This window comes from Choloepus didactylus, chromosome 26 (assembly GCF_015220235.1).
Source record: "Choloepus didactylus isolate mChoDid1 chromosome 26, mChoDid1.pri, whole genome shotgun sequence".
Lineage (NCBI taxonomy): Eukaryota > Metazoa > Chordata > Mammalia > Pilosa > Megalonychidae > Choloepus > Choloepus didactylus.
This window is the reverse complement of record NC_051332.1, coordinates 991,093-1,014,674: the sequence shown is the minus strand read 5'-3', so window position 1 is coordinate 1,014,674 and position 23,582 is coordinate 991,093.

Sequence of the window (23,582 nt, the reverse complement as noted above, 5' to 3'; positions counted from 1 at the left end):
TGAAAGAAACAAACATTAAACTTCCAATTTAAAAAACAATCACCATGATGGCAAAATAATATTTAGCCAATACCACCTAAATTTCATAAACTCAATTTCATCAGGAAGAACCTCTGAAAAGAATCACAATTTGAGAAATATTCTTTAAAAGGATGGTTCAGCCATTTTCTGTTATGTCCAGATGAAGGAAATAATTGAGATATATTCAGATGAAAGAGAATAAATACACCTGTAAAAGAAATGCCACATTTGATATGAGACTGGCCACTGTTTTTGTTTTGTGGATTTCTACATTACTATCATTATTATTACTATTAACATTTTGCTTGGTTGATAGGATATGATTGTGTACTTGTTCAGGTGGGGATCAGGCCCCAAATGAGATATTTGTGCTACAACAAGGTTAATTTAATGTTTGTGGTAATATTCCTGTAAATAAATAAGAGAATGTCTGTGTTATTAAATGAAATACTACAAGAATAATTAAAGAAACTAACATTTTTTAAACATGAATTTTAAATTCTTAAAGAAATCTTAAATACAAGGTATATGAAACAATGTTAAATCTGTGAAAAAAAGAAATTAAATAAAGACAGTTCACATGTGTTGTTTTCTCTCCTCATGAAGGCACAAGATTAGATCAGGGTGAGATTGCACTGACCTGCTTTCATGGGACATGATAAGAATGGTCACAGTCAGTGCCTCTTGGTCCTACTCCCTTGGGCTTCAGCAAAAATGGGAATGGGTTTGTCAAGGAAATCTTCTTCATTTGCTAATAAACTTGCCTTCAGATCTGGAACAAGATATGTGTCACATTTGTGGTAAATCTCTCCCAAGTCCAGCACCATGTAAAATGGGGCTTGTCATGGTCTTTCACATTTACATGTGTAACATTATAGCTAACAGAGCCAGGGTATGTTGGCTCCCAAGACAGGATATCCCACAGTGCAATAATAATTCCTGGACCAAGGAAGATACATTACTCTGTCTACACCATCTTGCCTGCCCTCTGGTAGTCTCCATCCCCATCCCCAATCATGCCTCCACCCACTCAACACAAAAAATATCAGGCTTTCCAGGTACCATATGTTTTCTTCATCGCAGGACCAGCATGACTGTCATTCAGCATTTAGGCCCAGAATGTGTTTTATGGCAAGCATAAATATAGCAAGGGATCCCACCACTAAGAAATCCATGAGCCAATCCTCATGTCAGCTATAAACAGTGCACAGGAAAGACACCACAAATTTGTCCAAATTTCCCTGACTTTAAGTGTATTAATTGACTGCACATGGGCATGACTCATGGTAGGCTCTGATAAGTGAGCACACAGGAAGCTAAGCTGCTTGTTTCATATCCAGCAGAAATTTCTGTGCCATTGGAAATATAAAGGTAGCCCCAAGCTTGGCCAGGAGTACTTCATTCAAGTCCCCTCTACCCCACACACAATTGGAATATTCACTTGGGCATTCTTGTAGAGCTTCCTCCAGGGAGATTCAAACCCTCACCCTACATGGGGGTTGCAGGTGATCCTCTTGGCTGCAGAATAATCCTCATATTCCTACAACAAACTGCCCAGGCCACAACATCTCCACCATCACCTACACACTTTGGGATCCCATTATACTTTCAGACCACAGGGCATCAATTGGAAGAGAGCCCTGTTGCTTAGCAACATGATGCCTATTGTGAGGTAGGAGAGGGTCAGTGTAATTTGCATATGCACACGCCAAGGGCTCACCAGTATTCTATGCCACTTTGGAACATGAGCTGACAATGTCTCCTACACAAAATCAAGCCCCAGTGAGATTTCTTCCATCAGGTTTCTTAACTTGGGATTCCTGCTGTATATTAGGCACACCACGGAACAGGAATTCCTATTTGGAGTAATGTGAAAGATTCAGAAACTCTTGCTGTGGTGGGTAGCTGCTTGTGCACACAATGCTCAGCAGCAAAGACTCTATTTGAAAGTGGATATGAGGGATGTGAAGTTGTGTAACTGTAACTAGATGACAAGAGGGGGAAAAAGGAAACCTAGGACTCAACAGCAATAATAAATACCCCAAGGAAGATACATGGACTGTATGAAGAGTACTGTTTATAGTATTCAAAATCTTTACTCAAATGCCTTGAACATAACCCATTAATCTAAGCTTGTGCAATGCAGGAAGCAAAGAAGTTATTTCAAATAATGTGCTCTCCTCAAACTTTGCTTTGCTCTATTATAAAGTGGTGGTTTTTCATACTTGTGTTTTGTTGTACCTTTCACATAATTTTTAAAATGAGTTCAATACAATGAAGGAAACAAAAATTAATATTCTCATTTAAAAAAATTTGCCACGAGGGCACAATTATTACCTGCCATTAGAACCTAGAATTCATAAGCTCAATTTCATAACAAAGTACCTCTGAAATGAAACATAATTTGAGAAATATTCTTTAAAAAGATGGTTCAATATTTTTCTAATACTTCCAGATGAAGGAAATAATTGAGATATATTCAGATGAAAGGCCATAAATATACCTGAAAAAGAAATCCCACATTTGATATGTACTGGACACTATTTTTGTTTTGGGCCTTTCTACATTTCTATAATTATTACTATTAACATTTTACTTGGTCAATACAACATGATTGTGTAAATTTTGAGGTGGGCCCCAGGTCCCAGGATGAGATATCTGTTCTACAGGTAAATTTAATGATTTTGGTAATGTTCCTGTGAATACATAAGAGAAAGTCTCTGTTCTTAAGTTAAATACTACAAGAATAATTAAAGAAACTGTCATTCTTTTAAACATAAATATAAAATTGTTGAAGAAATCCTTATTATACAAGGAATATGAAACAATGTTAAATCAGTGAAAAAGGAAATTAAATAAAGACAGTTCACTTGTGTTGGTTTCCCTCTTCATGAAGACATGGGGTCAGATCAGGGTGAGATTACATTGACCTGCTTTAATGGGATATAAGGAAAATCATCACAGTCAGAGCCACTTGGGCCTACTCCCTTGGGCTTCAGAAAAAATGTGAATGGAGATGTTGGGAAAGTCTTCTTTCTTTGCTAATAAAATTGCTTTCACTTTATGTGCCACTTTTGTGGTTAATCTCAACCAAGACCAGCACCATGTAAAAAGAGGACTTGGGGTGGGCTTTCACAGTTACATGTGTATCATTCTAACTGACAGAGCCAGGGTATTTTTGCCCCAAGTATATATATATTATTCAGGGCAATGAAAATTCTTGGAGAAAGGAACAAAATATATTCAGTGTACAACAATATTCTGGCACTCTGGGAGTCTCCATCCCTGTAACCAATCATGCTTCCAACCCACTCAGCAAGAAAATATCATCCTCTCAATGTACCATGTGCTGTCTTCATCACAGTACCACCTGGAAAACTTAGCAGCATTTAGGCCAAGAATGTGATTTCTGGCAATCATAAATAGAGCAAGAAGTACAACCACTAAGACAGCCATGAGAAAATCTGCATGTCAGCTATAAACTGGACAGGGCAGACAACTCAAATTTGTCCAAATTTCTCTGAAATAAAGTGGGTTCATTGAATTCACATGGGTATGCCTCATGGCAGTCTCTGGCAAGTGATCACCCAGGATGTTAAGCTGCTTGTCTTAGATACAGTAGTAATTTCTGTTCTATTGGAAAAAAAAGGCAGGCCCCAAATTTGCCAGGGTCACTTCATTAAAGTTCCCCCTATCCCACTCCCAATGGGAATTCCACCTTGGGCATTCCTGTAGAGATTCCTCCAGGGAGAGTCAAACTGTCACCATCCATCAGGGCTGAACGGATCCTTGGGGCTGCAGAATCATCCTCATACACCTACAACAAACTGCACAGGCACAATAGCTTCACCATCATCTGCAGACTTGGGGAACCCATTACATTTTCAAAGCAGAGGGCAGCCATTGGGATAGGGCCCTGTTGCTTAGCAACCTGATGCCTATGTTGTGGTAGGAGAGGGTCAGTGTAATTGGCATATGTGCTTTCCAAGCAACCACCAGAATTCTATTCGACTTTGGAACATGGGCTGACACTGTCTTCTCCACAGGTTGGAGCACTGGTGTGACTTCTACCATGTGTTTTCTTAAGCTGGGATCTCCTGCTGTATATTAAACACACCAGGATACATGGATTCCTTATTGGAAAAATGGGAAAAATTAGGAAACAGCTGTTGTGGTTTGTAGATGCTTGTACACACAAAGCTTAGGAGAGAAGCCTTTATTTGAAAGTGGATATGAGGGATGTGAAGTCATGTAACTGCAGCTAGATGACAAGAGGGGGGAAAAGGAAACCTAGAACTATGCAGCAATAAACAATTCTCCAAGGAAGATACATGCACTGTAAGAAGGTACTGTTTATAATATTATAAATCTTTAATCAAATTACGTGAAGGTAACATATTAATGCAAACTTGTGCAATGCAGAAAGCAAAAAAGTTATTTTAGTTTACTTGCTTTCTTGAAACTTTGTTTTGCTTTATTATATTGTGGTGATTTTTGATACTTGTTTGTTGTAGCTTACAGACAATTTTCAAAATGAATTCAATTCAATGAAAGAAACAAAATTTAAACTTCTCATTTAAAAATGAATCACCATATGGGCAAAATAATTCTCTAACCATACAGCCTAAACTTCATAAACACAATTTCATCAGGTAGAAACTCTGAAAAGAAACACAATTTGAGGAATATTTTTTAAATGGATGGTTCAGCAGTTTTCTAATATGTCCAGATGAAGGAAACAGTTGATATATTCAGATGAAAGAGAATAAATATACCTGTAATAGAAATGCCACATTTGATATGAGACAAGACACTATATTGTTTTGTGACTTTCTACATTTCTGTCATTATATCTATTAACATTTTACTTGGTCAATAGGACATGATTGGGTAATTGCTGAGGTGGTTACCAGGCCCCAAGATGAGATATTTTTACTACAACCAGGTTAATTTAAAGTTTGTGGTAATATTCCTGTAAATACATAGGAGAATATCTCTGGTCTTAAGTGAAATACTACAAGAATAATTAAAGGAACTGATATTTTTTTAAACATAAAATTAAAATTGTTAAAGAAAATATTATACAAGGAATATGAAACAATGTTAAATTGGTGAAAAATGAAAATAAATAGACAGTTCACATGTGTTGGTTTCCCTCCTCATGAAGTCACAGGGTCAGCTCAGGGTGACATTACACTGACCTGCTTTCATGGGATAAGAGAAGAATGGTCACTTTGAGTGCCACATGGGCCTACACCCTTGGTCTTCAGCAAATTCAGGATTTGAGTGGTTCGGGAAGTCTTCTGCCTTTGCTAATAAATTTACTTTCAGATCTGGAACAAAATATTTGCCATACTAGTGGTTAATCTCTCCCAACTCCTGTAATTTGTAGAAGGGGGACATGGGGTGGGCATTCACAGTTTCAAGTGTATCTTGCTAAATGACAGAGCCAGGGAATGTTGGCTCCCAGGACAGAGATATCCCTCAGGTTTCAGTGATAATTTCTAGAAAAAGGAACAAATAATATTCAGTGTACACCATCATGTCTGCCCTCTGAGAGTCTCCATCCATGTACCCAATCATACCTTGAACCCACTCAATGAAAAATATCAACTTCCCCATGTATCATGTGTTCTCTTCATCACAGGAACACCTTGAATGTCATGAAGCATTTGGGCCCAGAATGAGATTTCTTGCATGCATAAATAAAGCAAATTCCCACCATTAAGACATCCATGGATGTATCCTCATGGCAGCTATGAACAGTAGAAAGAGCATACACCACAAATTTGTCCAAATTTCCATGACTTAAAGTAGATTCCTTGACTTCACATGGGCATGCCTCATGGTAGACTCTGCTAAGTGAGCACCCAGGATGCACAGCTGTCTTAGATTCAGCATGATTTTCTGCGCCACTGGAATAAAAAAAGCAGGCCCTAGATTGGCCAGGGGCACTTAATTAAAATTCTCCCTACCCCTCACCAAATTGAATTTTTCCCTTGGGCATTCCTGTAGAACTTCTCAAAGGAGTGTTAAACCCTCACCATCCATCAGTGCTGTAGGTGATCCTGTTGGCTACAGAATAATATTCATATACCTAAAACAAACTGCACATGCCACAACACCTCCACAATCACCTGCACACATGGGAATCCCATTATATTTTCATACCACAGGGCAGCCATTGGGATAGAGCCCTGTTGCTTAGCAACCTGATGCCTATTGTGAGGCAGGAGAGGGTCAGCATAATTTGCATATCCACATACCAAGCACCCACCAGAATTCTATGCCTCTTTGGGACCTGGGCTAACACTGTCTCCTCAACAGGATCAAGCCCCAGTGAGATTTCTTCCATGAGTTGTCACAACTTGGGATTTCCTGCTACACATTACACACACCAGGTACAGTATTCCTATTTGTTGTAAGGGAAAAGATTCAGAAAATGTTGGTGTGTGGTGCAGCTGCTTGTGCACATAAGGCTCAGTAGAGAAGCCTGTATTTGAAAGTGGATATGGAACTGGAACTAGATGACAAGAGGGGGAAAAAGGAAACCAGGCCTGTGCAGCAATAAACAATACCTCAAGGAAGATACATGGACTATAAGAAGAGTACTGTTTATAATATTAGAAATCTTAAATCAGATGCCTTGAATATGACCCATTAATGCAAATTTGTGCAATGCAGGAAGCAGAGAAGTTATTTCAGGTTACTTGCTTTCCTGAAACTTTCCTTTGCTTTATTATAAACTGTTAATATTGATACTTATGTGTTTTTATAGCTAATAGGTAATGTTTAAAATAAATTCAAAAAAATGAAAGAAACAAAAATGAAATTTCTCATTAAAAAAAAATCACCATGGGGAAACCACAATTTTCTGCCAATACAGCCTAAAACTCATAAACTCAATTTCATCAGGTAGAACCTCTGAAAACAAACACAATTTGAGGAATCTTCTTTAAAAGGATGGTTTAGCAGTTTATTAATATGTCCAGATGAAGGAAATAATTGAGATATATTACGATGAAAGAGAATAAATATACCTGTAAAAGAAATGCCACATTTGACATGAGACTGGACACTATTTTTGTTTTGTGGCTTTCTACATTTCTATCATTATTATTACTATTAATATTTTGCTTGTTCAATAGTACATGATTGGCTAAATATTGAGGTAGGGACCAGGCCCTAGATGAGATGTATATATTACAACCAGGTTAATTTAATTATTTTGGTAATTTTTCTGTGAATTTGTAAGAGAATGTCTCTGTTCTTAAGTGAAATATCACAAGAATGATTAAAAAACCTGACATTTTTCAAAACAGAAATTTAACATTCTTAACACCTTATTATACAAGGATTATTAAACAATGTTAAATTGGTGAAAAAAGAATTTAAATAAAGAAAGTACACATGTGTTGGTTTCCCTCCCCATGAAAGTACAGGATCATATCAGGCTGAGATTACACTTATCTGCTTTCATGAGTTATGAGAAGAATGGTCACAGTCAGTGCCATTTGAGCCTACACCCTTGGCATTCAGCAAAAATGGGAATGGAGAGGTCAGGGAAGTCTTCCTTTACAAACAAACATGCATTCAAATCTTGAAGAAAATATGTGCCACATTTGAGGTTAATCTCTCCCAAACCCAGCACCATGTAAAATAGGTGTTTTGGAGGGCATTCACACTTACATTTGTATCAGCCTACTTACAGAGGCATGGTATGTTGCCTCACAGTACAGAGATATCCCTCATAACAATGATATTTCTGGACCAAAGAACTAATAATATTCCATATGCACAATCATGCCTGCCCTCTTGGAGTCTCCATACTGTCCCCAATCATGCCTCCAACTCACCAAAAAATAACATCCTCTCCACGTATCATGTATTCTCTTCATCACAGGACCACCTTGACAGTCACTCAGTATTTAGGCCCAGAATGAGATTTCTGGCAAGCATAAATAGAGCAAGAAATCCCACCATTAAGAGAGCCATGAGCCAATCCTCATGTCAGCTATAAACAGTGAACAGAGCAGACAACTCAATGTTGTCCAAATTGCCCTGACTTAAAGTGGGTTCATTGAGTGCTCACGGGAATGCCTCATTGTAGGCTCTGCTAAGTAAGCACTCCAGATTCTAAGCTGCTTCTCTTAGATCCAGCAGTAATTACTGTGCCATTGGAAAAAAGAAGAAAGGCCCAAGCTTGGCCAGGGGCACTTCATTAAAGTTCCCCTACCTCACACCCAATTGGAACATGCAATTGGCCATTCCTGTAGAGCTTCCTCCAGGGAGAGTCAACCCTCACTATCCATCAGGGCTGCAGGTGATCCTCAGGGCTGCAGATTTATCCTAATATACCTACAAAAAACAGCACAGGCCACAATGCCTCCACCATCACCTGCACCCATGGAGATCCCATTATACTTTCAGACCACAGGACAGCCATTGGGATACAACACTGTTGCTTAACAACCAGATGCCTATTGTGAGATAGGAGAGGGTAAGCTTAATTTGCATATGCACATTCCAAGCACCGACCAGAACACTATACCACTTTGGAACCTGGGCTGACACTGTCTCCTCCACTTGTTCAAGCCCCAGTGAGATTTATTCCATAAGTTTTCTCAACTTGGAATTTCCTGCTGTATATTAGAAACACCAGCATACAGGGATTCCTATTTAGAGTAATGGGAAAGATTCAGAATCAGTTGGTGTGGTGTGTAGCTGCTTGTGCACACAAGGCTCAGTAGAGAAGCCTCTATTTGAAAGTGTATATGAAGAATGTGAATTCCTGTGACTGGAAGTAGATGACAAGAGGGGCAAAAAGGACACCTAGGACTGTGCAGCATAAAAAATACCCCAAGGAAGATACATGGACTGTATGAAGACTACAGTTTATAATATTTGAAATCTTTAATCAGATGCCTTGAAGATAACCCATTAATACAAACTTTTGCAATGCATGAAGCAAAGAAGTTATTTCAGGTTACTTGCTTTCCTGAAACTTTGCATTGCTTTATTATAATGTGGTGATTTTTAATACTTGTGTGCTGTTGTAACTCACAGATAATGTTTAAAATAATCCAATAAAATGAAAGAAACAAAAATAAAACTAGTCTTTAAAAAAATCAGCATTAGGGCACCATCATTTTCTACCAATACCACCTAAAACTCATAAACTCAATTCAATGAGGAAGAAACTCTGAAAAGAAACACAATTTGAGGAATACTCTTTAAAAGGATGGTTCAGCATTTTTCTGATATGTCCAGATGAAGGAAACAATTGAGATATTCAGATGAAAGAGAATAAATATACCTGTATAAGGAATGCCATGTTTGATATGACACTGGGCCCTATTTTTATTTTGTGCCTTTCTGCATTTACATCATTTTTATTACTAGTAACATTTTGCTTGGTCAATAGGACCTGATTCTGTAATTGTTCAGGTTTGGAACAGGCCACTAGATGAGATATTTGTTCTACAACCAGGTTAATTTGATGATTGTGGTAATATTCCTGTGAGTATATAAGAGAGTACCTCTGTCATTAAGTGAAATACTACAAGAATAATTAAAGAAAGTGGCAGTTTTTAAACATTATTTAAAAATTCTTAAAGAAAACCTTATTATACAAGGAATATGAGACTGTTAAATCAGTGAAAAAAGAAAATGAAGACAGTTCACATGTGTTGGTTTCCCTCCTCATGAAGGCAAAGAGTCAGATCAGGGTGAGATTACACTGACCAGCTTTAATGGGATATGAGATGAAAGGTCAGTCAGTGACAGTTGGGCCTACTCCCTTGAGCTTCAGCTAATTTGGCAATGGAGTGGTTGGGGAAGTCTTATTCTTTTGCTAATAAACATGCATTCAGAACTGGAACAAAATTTGTGCCACATTTGTGGTTAACCTCTCCCAAGACCAGCACCAGGTAAAAGAGGGACTTGGGGTGGGCATTCACACATACATGTGTTTCATTCTGACAGATCCAGGGCATGTTTGCCCCCAGGACAGGGGTATCCTTCAGGCCAATGATAATTTTTGGACCAAGGAACAAGCAATATTTAGTGTACACCATCATGCCTGCCCTCAGGGAGTCTCCATCCCTGTACTCAATCATGCCTACAACTCACTCAATAAAAAATCAGTCTCTCCATGTATCATGTGTTCTCTTCATCACAGTACCACCATGACTGTCATGCAGAATTTGGGCCCACAATGAGTTTTCTGGAAAGGATAAATAAAGCAAGAAATCCCACCACTAACGCAGCCATGAACCAATAGTCATGTCAGCTATAAGCAGTTTACAAGACAGACACCTCAAAGTTGTTCAAATTTCCATAACAGAAATTGGTTTCATTGCCTTCACATGGGAATGTCTCATTGTAGCCTCTGCTAAGTGAGCATTTGGGATGCTAAACTGCTAGCTTTAGATTCAGCAGGAATTTCTGGGCCGTTGGAAAAAAAAAGACAGGCCAAATCTTGGACAGGGGCACTTCATTAAAGTTCATCCTACCCACTTCCAATTGGAATTTGATCTTGGGCATTCCTGTAGAGCTTCCTCCAGGTAGAGTCATACCCTAACCACCCATCAGGGCTGCAGATGATCCTCTGGGCTGCAGAATCATCCTCATATACCTAGACAAACTGCACAGGCAACAACACCTCCACCATCACCTGCACCATTGGGGATACCATTATATTTTGAGACCACAGTGCAGCCATTGGTATAGAGCCCTGCTGCTTAGCAACCTGATGCCTATGGTAAAGTAGGAGAGAGTCAGTGTAATTTGCATATGTGCATTCCAAGCAACCACCAGAAATCTATTCTACCTTGGAACCTGGGCTGACACTGTCTCCTCCACAGGTTGGAGCCCCAGTGTGATTTCTTCTATGTGTTTTCTTAACTTGGGATCTCCTGCTGTATATTAAACACACCAGGATACACAGATTCCTTATTGAAATAATGGGAAAGATTAGGAAACAGTTGAGGTGGTGTGTATATGCTTGTGCACACAAGGCTCAGCTGAGAAGCCTCTATTTGAAATTGGATATGAGGGATGAGAAGTCATGTAACTGTAGCTAGATGAAAAGAGGGGGGGAAAGGAAACCTAGGACTGTGCAGCAATAAACAATGCTCCAAAGAAGATACATGGACTGTATGAAGGGTTCTGTTTATAATATTATAAATCTTTAATCAAATTACACGAAGGTAACATATTAATGCAAACTTGTGCAATGCAGGAAGCAAAAATGTTATTTTAGGTTACTTGCTTTCTTCAAATTTTGCTTTGCTTTATTATAATGTGGTGATTTTTGATACTTTGTTCCTGCAGCTTATAGACAATTTTTAGAATGAATTCAGTACAATGAAAGAAACAAAATTTAAACTTCTCATTTAATAATGAATCACCATGTGAGCAAATAATTCTCTGCCAATACAGCCTAAACTCCATAAACACAATTTCATCAGGTAGAACCTCTGAAAAGAAACAGAATTTGAGGAATATTCTTTAAATGGATGGTTCAGCAGTTTTGTAATATGTCCAGATGAAGGAAATATTTGATATATTCAGATGAAAGAGAATAAATTCACCTGTAATAGAAATGCCACTTTTGATATAAGACAAGACACTATATTGTTTTGTGACTTTTTACATTTCTATCATTATTATTACTATTAACATTTTACTTGGTTGATAGGACATGATTGGGTAATTGTTGAGGTAGTTACCAGGCCCCAAGATGAGATATTTTTACTACAACCAGGTTAATTTAAACTTTGTGGTAATATTCCTGTGAATACATAAGATAATATCTCTGGTCTTAAGTGAAATACTACAAGAATAATTAATGGAACTGATATTTTTTAAACATAGAATTAAAATTGTTAAAGAAAACCTTATTATACAAGAATATGAAACAATGTTAAATTAGTGAAAAATGAAAATAAATAGACAGTTCACATGTGTTGGTTCCCTCCTCATGAAGGCACAGGGTCAGATCAGGGTGACATTACAATGATCTGCTTTCATGGGATAAGAGCAGAATGGTCACTTTGAGTGCCACATGGGCCTACACCCTTGGTCTTCAGCAAATTCAGGATTTGAGTGGTTGGGGAAGTCTTCTGCCTTTGCTAATAAATTTACTTTCAGATGTGGAACAAAATATTTGCCACATTAGTGGTTAATCTCTCCCAACTCCTGTAATGTGTAGAAGGGGGACATGGGGTGGGCATTCACAGTTACAAGTGTATCTTTCTAAATGACAGAGCCAGGGAATGTTGGCTCCCATAACAGGGATATCCCTCAGATTTCAGTGATATTTCTTAGAAAAAGGAACATTCAATATTCAGTGTACATGATCATGCCTGCCCTCTGACAGTCTCCATACGTGTACCCAATCATGTCTTGAACACACTCAATGAAAAATATCAACTTCTCCATGTATCATGTGTTCTCTTCATTACAGGAACACCTTGAATGTCATGAAGCATTTGGGCCCAGAATAAGATTTCTTGCAAGCATAAGTAAAGCAAGAAATCCCACCACTAAGACATCCATGGATGTATCCTCATGACAGCTACAAACAGTGGACAGAGCAGACACCAACAGTCTGAATTTCCATGACTTAAAGTGGGTTCATTGACTTCACATGGGCATGCCTCATGGTAGACTCTGCTAAGTGAGCACCTGGGATGCACAGCTGTTTGTCTTAGATTCAGCATTAATTTCTGTGCCACTGGAATAAAAACAGACAGACTCAAGCTTGGCCAGGGTCTCTGTATTAAATTTCCACCTTTCCCAAACCCAACAGGAATTTGCCCTTGGGCTTTCCTGTATAGCTTCCTCCAGGGAGAGTCTAGCCCTCACCCTCTATTGGTGCTTCAGGTGATCCTCAGGGCTGCAGAATCATCCTCATATACCTACAACAAACTGCACAGCCCACAGCAAGTCCACCATCACTTGCACACTTTGGGGGCCCTTTATATTTTCAGACTGCAGGGCAGCCATTGGGACAGAGCCCTGTTGCTTAGGGTCCTGTTGCCTATTGTGAGGTAGGAGATGGTCAGAGTAATTTGCATATGTGCATCCAAGCACCCACCAGAATTCTATGCTGCTTTGGAACCTGGGCTGAAACTGTCTCCTAGACAGTTCTGAGCCCCAGGAGATTTATTCCATGAGTTTTCTCAATTTGGGTTTTCTTGCTGTATATTCAGCACATCGGTGTACAGGGATTCCTATTTGGAGTAATGGGAAAGATTCACAAACAATTGGTGTGCTGTGTTGCTTGTGAACACAAGGCTTGGCAGAGAAGGTTCTCTTTGAAAGTAGATATAAGGGATGTGAAGTCATGTAACTAGATCTGGGGGCGAAGAGGGGGAAAAAGGAAACCTAGGACTGTGCAGCAATAAATATCCAAAGGAAGATACATGGACTGTATGAAGAGTACTGTTTATAACACTAGAAATCTTTAATCAGATGCCTTGAAGATAACCTGTTAATGCATACTTGTGGAATGCATGAAGCAAAGAATTTATTTCATTACTTGCTTTCCTGAAACTTTGCTTTGCTTTATTATAAAGTGGTGATTTTTTATATTTGTGTGTTGTTGTAGCTAATAGATAATGTTTAAAATAAATTCAATAAAATGTAAGAAACAAAAATGAAACTTCTCATTTTAAAAAAATCACCATGAGGGCAACATTATTTTCTGCCAATGCAGCCTAAAACTCAAACTCAATTTCATCAGGAATAACACTGAAAAAGAATCACAATTTGAGGAATATTCTTTAAAATGATGGTTCAGCCATTTTCTAATATGTCCAGTTGAAGGAAATAATTGAGATATATTCAGATAAAAAAGAAAAAAAAATACCTGTAAAAGAAATTCAACATTTGATATGAGACTAGACACTTTTTCTTTTGTGGCTTTCTACATGTCTATCATTATTATTACTATTAACATTTTGCTTGGTAGATAAGAGATGATTGGATAATTTTTCAGGTGGGAACCAGGCCCCTAGATGAGATATTTGTACCACAACCTGGTTAATTTAATGTTTGTGGTAATATCCCTGTGTATACATAAGAGAATGTCTCCATTCTTAAGTGAAATACTACAAGAGTAATTAAAGAAACTGACATTTTTTAAGCATAAATTTAAAATTCTTAAAGAAAACCTTACTACAAAAGGAATATGAAACAATGTTAAATTGGGGAAAAAAAGAAATTGTGTAAGGGAGTTCATATACGTTGGTTTCCCTCCTAATGAAGGCACAGAGTCAGACCAGGGTGAGATTACAATGAACTGCTTTAATGTGATATGAGAAGAATGGTCACAGTCAGTGCCACTTTGGCCTTCTCCCTTGGGCTTCAGAAAATTTGGGAATGGAGAGGTTGGGAAAGTTTTCTTCCTTTGCTAACAAACTAGCTTTCAGATCTGGAAAGGAATATGCATCACATTTGTGGTTAATCTCTTCCAAGACCAGCACCATGTAAAAGGGGAACTTGGGTGGGCATTCACAGTTACATGTGTATCATTCTAACTTTTATAGCCAGTGTATGTATGTCCCCAGGACAGGGATATCCTTCAGTGCAATTATATCTCCTGGACCAAGTAACAAACAATATTCTGTGTACACCATCATGCCTGCCCTCTGGGTGTCTCCATCTCTGTACCAAATCATGCCACCAATCCACTCAACAAAAGAGTATCAGCCTCTCCACATATCATGTGTTCTCTTCATCACAGGACTTCCTTGACACTCGTGCAGCATTTGGGCCCATAATGAGATTTTTGGGAAGCATTAATATTGCAAAAATCTGACCACTAAGACAGCCATGAAACAATCCTCATATTAGCTATTAGCAGTGGACAGTTCAGACACTTCAAAGTTGTCCAAATTTCCCAGACATAATGTGGGTCCATTGAATTCACATGGGCATTCTTCATGGTAGGCCCTGCTAAGGGAGCACCCAGGATGCTAAGATGTGTGTCTTAGATTCAGAGGGATATTTTGTGCCATTGGAAAATGGCAGGCCCAAGCTTGGCCAGTGGTATTTCATTAAATTTCCCACCTCTCCACACCCAGTTGGAATTTGCCTTTGGGCACTCCGGTAGAGCTTTCTCCAGGGAGAGTAAATCCTCACCATCCACCAGGGCTGCAGGTGATCCTCAATGCTGCAGAATTATTCTCATATGCCACCAAAAACTGCACAGGCCACAACACTTCCAACATCACCTGCAAACTTGGGGATCCCATTATATTTACAGACCACAGGGCAGTCAATGGGATAGAGCCCTGTTGCTTAGCAACCTGTTGCCTATTGTGAGGTAGGAGATGGTCAGCATAATTTGCTTACATGCATTCCAAGCATCCACAAGAATTCTATGCCACTTTGGAACCTGTGCTGTCACTCTCTCCTCCACAGGTTCAAGACCCAGTGAGATTACTTCCATGAGCTTTCTCAACCTGGGTTTTCCTGCTGTATAATAGGCACACCAGAGTACAGGATTTCCTATTTGGAGTATTGAGAAAGATTCAGAAGCAGTTCATGTGGTATGTAGCCACTTGTACACAGAAGGCTCAGCAGAGAAGTCTCTATTTGTAAGTGGATATGAGGGATGTGAAGTACTGTAACTGGAACTAGATGACAAGAGGTTGAAAAAGGAAACCTAGTATTGTACAGCAATAAACAGTAACCCCAGAAAGACACACGAACTGTATAAAGATTATTGTTTATAATATCAGAAATCTTAGGTGCATTGATGATAACCCATTAATGCATACTTGTGCAATGTGGGAAGCAAAGAAGTTATTTCAGGTTACATGCTTTCCTGAATCTTTGATTTACTTTATAATAATATGGTGATTACAGATACTTGTGTGTTGCCTTAGCTAATAGATAATGTTTAAAATAAATCCAATAAAATGAAATAAACAAAAATGAAACTTCTCATTTAAAAAGAAATCACCATGAGGTCACCATAATTTTCTGCCAATACAGCCTAAAATTCATAAACTCAATTCCATCAGGAAGAACCTCTGAAAAGAAACACAATTTCAGGAATATTCTTTAAAAGGATGGTTCAGCAGTTTTCTAATATGCCCAGATGAAGGAAATAATTGAGATATATTCAGATGAAATAGAATAAATATACCTGTAAAAGAAATGACACATTTGATATGAGACTGCACACTATTTCTCTTTTGTGGCTTTCTACATTTCTATCATTATTATTACTATTAACATTTGCTTGCTTGATAGGACATGATTGGGTAATTGTTCAGGTGGGGACCAGGGCCCTAGATGAGAAATTTGTACTACAACCAGGTTAACTTAATAATTGTGGTGACATACCTGTGAATACATGAGAGACTGTCTCTGTTCTTAACTGAAATACTACAAAGAATAGTCAAAGAAACTGACATTTTTTAAACATAAATTTAAAATTCTTTAAGAAAAGCTTATAATACAAGGAATATGAAACAATGTTATATCAGTGAAAAAAGAAATTATATAAAGACATTTCACATGTGTTGGTTTCCCTCCTCATGAAGGCACAGGTTCAGATCAGGGTGAGAATACACTGAATTGCTTTCATAGGCAATGAGAAGAATGGTCACAGTCAGTGTCACTTGGGCCTACTCCCCTTGGCTTCAGCAAAATCAATAATGGAGAAGTCTAGGAAGTCTTCTTCCTTTGCTAATATTCTTGCTCTCAGAACTGGAATAAAATATGTGCCACATTTGTGGTTAATCTCTTCCAAGAGCAGCACCATTTAAAAGGGGGAATTGGAGTGTGCATTCACATTTACATGTGTATCATTCTACCTGACAGAGCCAAGGTAGGTTGGCCCCCAGGACAGGGATATCCTTCAGGGCAATGTCAAATCCTGGACCAAATATCCAACAATATTCATTGTACACCATCATGCCTTCCCTCTGGGAGTCTCCATCACTGTACCCAATCATGCCTCCAACCCACTCACCAAAAAAATCAGCCTCTCCTCATATACTGGGTTCCCTTCATCATAGGACCACATTGAATGTCATGCAGCATTTGGGCCCAGAATGAGATTCCTGGCAGGCATAAATAAAGAAAGAAATTCTACCTTTAAGGCAACCATGATCCAATTTTCATGTCAGCTATAAAGAGTGGGCAGAACAGACACCTCAAAGTTCTCCAAATTTCCCTGACATAAAATGGGATCATTGACTTCACATGAGCATGCCTCATGGTAGGATCTGCTAAGTGAGCAACCAGGATACTAAGCTGCTTGTCTTAGATTCAGTGGTAATTTCTGTGCCATTGTTAAAAAAAGACAGGCCCAAGGTTGAAGAGGGGCAATTCACTAAAGTTCCCCCTACCCAATCCCAATTGGAATTTGCCATTGTGTATTCCTGTAGAGCTTCCTCCAGGGTGCATCAAATGCTAACCATCCATATGGGCTGCAGCAGATACTCAGGGCTGCTGAATCATCCTCATATACCTACAAAAAACTGCAAGGCCACAACACCTCAACAATCACCTGCACATTTGGGAATCCCATTATATTTTCAGACCACAGGGCAGCCATTGGATAGAGCCCTGTTGCTTAGCAACCTGATGCCTATTGTGAGGTATGACAGGGTCAGCTTAAATTGTGCTTGTGCATTCCAAGCACCCACCAGAATTATATGCTGATTTGGAACCTGGGCTGACACTGTCTCCTCCAGAGTTTTGAGCCCCAGTGTGATTTATTCCCTGAGGTTTCTTAACTTGGGGTTTCATCCTGTATGTTAGAAACACAAGGTTAGGTATTCCTATTTGGAGTAATTGTAAAGATTAAGAAACACTTGGTGTGGTGTATAGCTTCTTGTGCACACAAGGCTCAGGTAACAGGCCTCTATTTTAAAGTGGATATGAGGGATGTGAGGTTGTGTAACTGAAACTACATGACATCAAGGGGAAAAAGGAAATATAAATCTGTACAGCAATAAACAATACCCCAAGTAACACACATGTACTGTATGAAGAGTACTCTTTATAATATTGGAAATCTTTAACTAAATGCCTTGGAGATAACACATTAATGCAAACTTGTGCAATGTGGGAAGGAAAGAAGTTATTTCAGGTTACTTTCTTTCCTGAAAATTTGCTTAGCTTTCTTATCATGTGGTGATTTTTGATACTTGTCTGCTCTTTTAGCTTATAATGTTTAAAATGTATTCAATACAATGAAAGAAACAAAAATTAAACTTCTCATTTAAAAAAGAATCACCATGAGAGCACCATAGTTTTCTGCCAATGCAGCCTAAAATTCATAAACTCAATTTCATCAGGAAGACCCTCTGAAAACCAACACAATCTGAGGAACATTCTTTAAAAGGATTGTTCAGCAGTTTTCTGATATGTCCAGATGAAGAGAATAATTGAAATATATTCAGATGAAGGAGAATAAATATATCTGTAAAAGAAATGTCACATTTGATATGAGACTGGTAACTATTTTTCTTTGTGCCTTTCTACATTTCTATCATTATTATTACTATTAACAAATTACTTTGTTGATAGGACATGATTGTGTAATTGTTCAGTTGGGGTCCAGGCCCAGACATTAGATATTTGTACTACAAGCAGGTTAAAATAATGTGTGGTAATGTTACTGTGAATACATAAGAGAATGTCTCTGTTCTTAAGTGAAATACTACTAGAATAACTAAAGAAACTTATTTTTTAAATATAAATTTAAAATTCTTAAAGGAAACCTAATTATACAAGGAATATGAAACAATGTTAAAATGGAGAAAAAAGAAATTACATAAAGACAGTCCACAGGTGTTGTATTACCTCCTCATGAATGCACAGGGTCAGATCTGGGTTAGATTGCACTGACCTGCTTTAATGGGATATGAGAAGAATGGTCACAGTCAGTGCCACTTGAGCCTACTCCCTGGGGTTTCAGCAAATTTGAGAATGGAGAGTTCAGGGAAGTCTTCTTCCTTTGCTAACAAACATGCTTTCAAATCTTCAACAAAATATGTTCCACATTTGTGGTTAATCTCTCCCAAGACCAGCACTATGTAAAAGGGGGACTTGAGATGGGCATTCACAGTTACATGTGTATCATTCTAACTGATAGATACAGGGTATGCTGGCTCCCAGGTCAGGGATATCCCCCAGTGCAATGATAATTCCTGGACCAAGGAAAAAATATATTCTGTGAACACCATCATGCCTGCCCTCTGGCACTCTCCATCCCTGGACACAATCATGCCTCCAATCCACTCAACAAAAAATATCAGCCTCTCAACATGTAATGTGTTCTCTTCATCACAGGATGACCTTGACTGTCATACAGCATTTGGGCCCAGAATGAGATTTCTGGAAAGCATAAATAAACCAAGAAATCCCACCACTAAGCCATGTGCCAATCCTCATGTTAGCTATAAACAGTTGACAGGTCAGACACCTCAAAGGTGTCCAAATTTCCCTGACATAAACTGGGTTCATTGACTTCATATGGGCATGCCTCATGTTAGGCTCTGCTAGGTGAGTACTGAGGATGCTAAGCAGCTTGTCTAGATTCAGTGGTAATTTCTGTGCTATTGGGAAAAAAAGGCAGTCCCAAGCTTGGCCAGGGTCACTTCTTTATAATTCCCCCCACACCCTATTGGAATTTGCCCTTGGGCATTCCTGTAGTGCTTCCTACAGGGAGAGTCAAACCATCACCATCCATCAGTGCTGCATGTGATCTTCAGTGGTGCAGAATCATCCTCATATGTCTACAACAAACTGCACAGTCCACACTTCCACCATCACCTGCACACTTGGGGATTGCATTATATTTTCAAACCACAGGGTAACAATTGGGATAGAGCTCTGTTGCTTAGCAACCTGATTCCTGTTGTGAGGTAGGAGAGTGTTAGCATAATTTGAATATGTGAATTCCAAGCACCCACCAGAATTCCATGCAGCTTTGGAAACATGGCAGACCCTGTCTCCGCCACAATTTTGAGCCCCAGAGAGAATTCTTCTCTGAGTTTTATTAACTTGGGGTATCCTGCTGTATATTATGCACACCAGGGTACTGGGATTCCTATTTGAAGTATTGGGAAAGATTCAGAAACAGTTGATGTGGTGTGTAACACCCTGTGCACACAAGTCTCATCAGAGTAGCCTCTATTTGAAAGTTGATATGAGGCATGTGAAGTCGTGGAACTGTAAGTACATGAAAAGAGGGGAAAAAAGGAAACCTAGGACTGTGGAGCAATAAATAATACCGCAAATAAGACTCATGGAGTGTATGAGATGTACTGTTTATAGTATTAGAAATCTTTAATCAAATGACTTGAAGATAACCCATTAATGCAAACTTATGCAGTGCAGGAAGCAAAGTAGTTATTTCAGGTAACGTGCCTTCCTGAAACTTTGATTTCTTTATTATAAATTGGTGATTTTTGATATTTGTGTGTTGTAGTAGCTGATAGATAATGTTTAAAATAAGTTCAATAAAATGAAAGAAACAACAATGAAATTTCTCATTTAAAAAGTAATCACTATGAGTCACCATAATTTTCTGCCAACACAGCCTAAAATTCATAAACTCAATTTCATCAGGAAGAACCCCTGAAAAGAAACACAATTTGAGGAATATTCTTTAAAAGGATGTTCAGCAGTTTTCTGTTATGTCTGTATGAAGGAAGTAATTGAGATCTATTCAGATGAAAGAGAATAAATATACCTGTAAAAGAAATGCCATGTTTGATAAGAGACTGGACACTATTTTTGTTTTCTGCCTTTTACATTTCTGTCATTATTATTACTATTAACATTTTGCTTGGTCGATAGGACATGATTTGGTTTGGTTATTGTTGAGGTGGGGACTAGGGCCCTAGATGAGATATTTGTACTATCACCAGGTAACTTTAATGATTTTGTTAATGTTCCTGTGAATGCATAAGAGAATGTCGCTGTTCTTAAGTGAAATACTGCAAGAATAATTAAACTGAAATTATTTTTAAATTTGATTTTGAAATAAATTCAAAGTTACAGGAATGGTTGCAAAAACAATACAAACCCCATACACAGCATACCCTGATCCCTCACACCTGATACCCTGATCCATCAACTTTAACATGCTATCACACCACCATTTCTTTCTTTCCCTCCCTCTTTCCCTCCTTATCTATCATCCATCATTTATCGCTCTGTCTTCTGAACATATAAGAGCAAGCTGCACACATTCCTGAACAAACACTATAATTCACATATACAATTCCCATGAACAAGAACATTCTTTGTACAATCCCATGAAGCACAGCTAAGAAGTTCAAGAAATTCAACATTGATACAAAGCTTACATTCTATATTTCCTTTTTTCTTTCTTATGTCCCAACTGTGTCCCTTTGAGCCTCCTGTCCTCCATCTTCAGATCCCATTCAGGATCATCTTTGGCAATCAATTATCATCTATTTAGACTGTCTTTTTTTTCAATTGTGAAAACATATGCAGCCTAAATCTTCCTATTCTTTCCCCTCCCTAGCATTCCATTAGTGGGATTAATCACATTTAGAATGTTGTCATGCTATCACCTTCCCACCATCCATTACTAGAAATTTCCCTTCACCTCAAACAGCAACCCTACACTCATTACTTAACTCCCGATTGCCCCTTACCCCACTTTTCATAACTCATAATCTACTTTTCATCTCTAGGGTCGTATTTTTTTACTGTTACTTTGTGTTTACTGTGGGGCTTAAATTTAACTTCTTAAATCCATCACAATCTTGGTTTTCTTTGATACAAACTTAACTTCAATAGGACTCATAAACTATGTTCCTATGCTCCTCCATTCCTCTGCCTTTATATAGTTCTTGTCAAAAATTGCATATTTTACATTGATTCCAAAACCCCTGGTTTGTCATTAGAGTTTATGTATTTTGTATCCTGTAGGAAGTAAATAGTGGAGTTACAAATCAAAAATTATTGACTTCTATTTGTATTCCATTGTGGTCAGAGAATGTGCTTTGAATATATTCAATTTTTTTTAATTTATTGTGTCTTGTTTTATGTCACAGCATATGGTTTATACTGGAGAAAGATCCATGATCACTAGAGAAAAATGTGCATCCTGGTGATTTTGGATGTAAAGTTCTATATATGTCTGTTAAAATTCTCTATACCTCTCTCTCCTTTCTTTGTTTCTCTGTTGGCAGGGCTCCCTTTAATGTTTGAAGTAGGGCAGGTCTTTTATTGGCAAAATCTCTCAGCATTTGTTTGTCTGTGAAAAATTTAAGCTCTCCCTCAAATTTGAAGGAGAGTCTTGCTGGATAAAGTATTCTTGGTTGGAAAATTTTCTCTCTCAGAATTTTAAATATGTCATGCCACTGCCTTCTTGCCTCCATGGTGGCCACTGAGTAGTTGCTACTTAGTCTTATGTTGTTTCCTTTGTATGTGGTTCATTGCTTTTCTCTTGCTGCCTTCAGAACTTGCTCCTCTTCAGTATTTGACAGTCTGATGAGAATATGTCTTGGAGTGGGTTTATTTGGATTTATTCTATTTGGAGTTGACCGGGCATTTATGCTTTCTGTATTCATATTGCATAGAAGGTTTGGGAAGTTTTCCCCAACAATTTCTTTGAATACTCTTTCTAGACCTCTACCCTTCTCTTCCCCATCTGGGACACCAATGAGTCTTAAATTTGGATGTTTTATTTTATCTCTCATATCCCAGAGATCCTTTACAATTTTTTATATATTTTTCCCCATTCTTTCTTTTGTTCTTTCATTTTCTCTTCTGTGGTCCTCTAGGACAAGGAGTCCCTGTTAAACTTCTTCTAAACTTGTATTATGAGTATACAGAGTCTTTTTAATTTGGGCAAAAGTTTTTTTTTTTAATTTCCATAAGGTCTTCTACTTTTTGTTTACTATTGCAATTTGTTCTTTATGCTCTTCTAGGGTCTTCTTTATGTTCTTTATAACCTGTGCCATGTTCTTCTTCTTATCCTTTATATCCTGTGTCATGCTCTCATTCTTTGTAGTCCTTTGATTAATTTTGACAAGTACCATGTCTCTTCTGATCATTTGATTTTGATGTTTGTGATCGGGTTCTCCATATCATCTGGTTTTATCAAAGGCCTTAAGATTTTCTTTTGTTTTTGGCCTCTTGGCATTTGCTTTGCTTGATAGGGTTCTTTCAAGTTATAAAAAATGTCAATCTAATTTTTCAGATCTACAACTTGGTGGTGTACACATTCTCTAACCAACCAGTAGGCAGCATCTGCAAGTCACCTATTCCCCTCAAGTCAGTTCTCCTCAAATTTGTCTTTGTGGTGTGTGGGGAAATGGTCCATGTGTGGTTCAATCTTGTACTTAGTTTGGGTGTGTTGTTGGTGCTCTCTGCCCTGAATGTGAGGCATGTGTCTGGATGGTTAGGGTGGTGGGGCAGCTTTAATATTCAAACCTCCCAGGTGTTCCTGGAGATTCAAGGCTGTTGCAAGAGTCTAAGCATTCATTTCAGTCTTGCCACAGATTTTCTCTGCCACTGACCAAGTCCGTGGCATTGAGGTAGGGTCC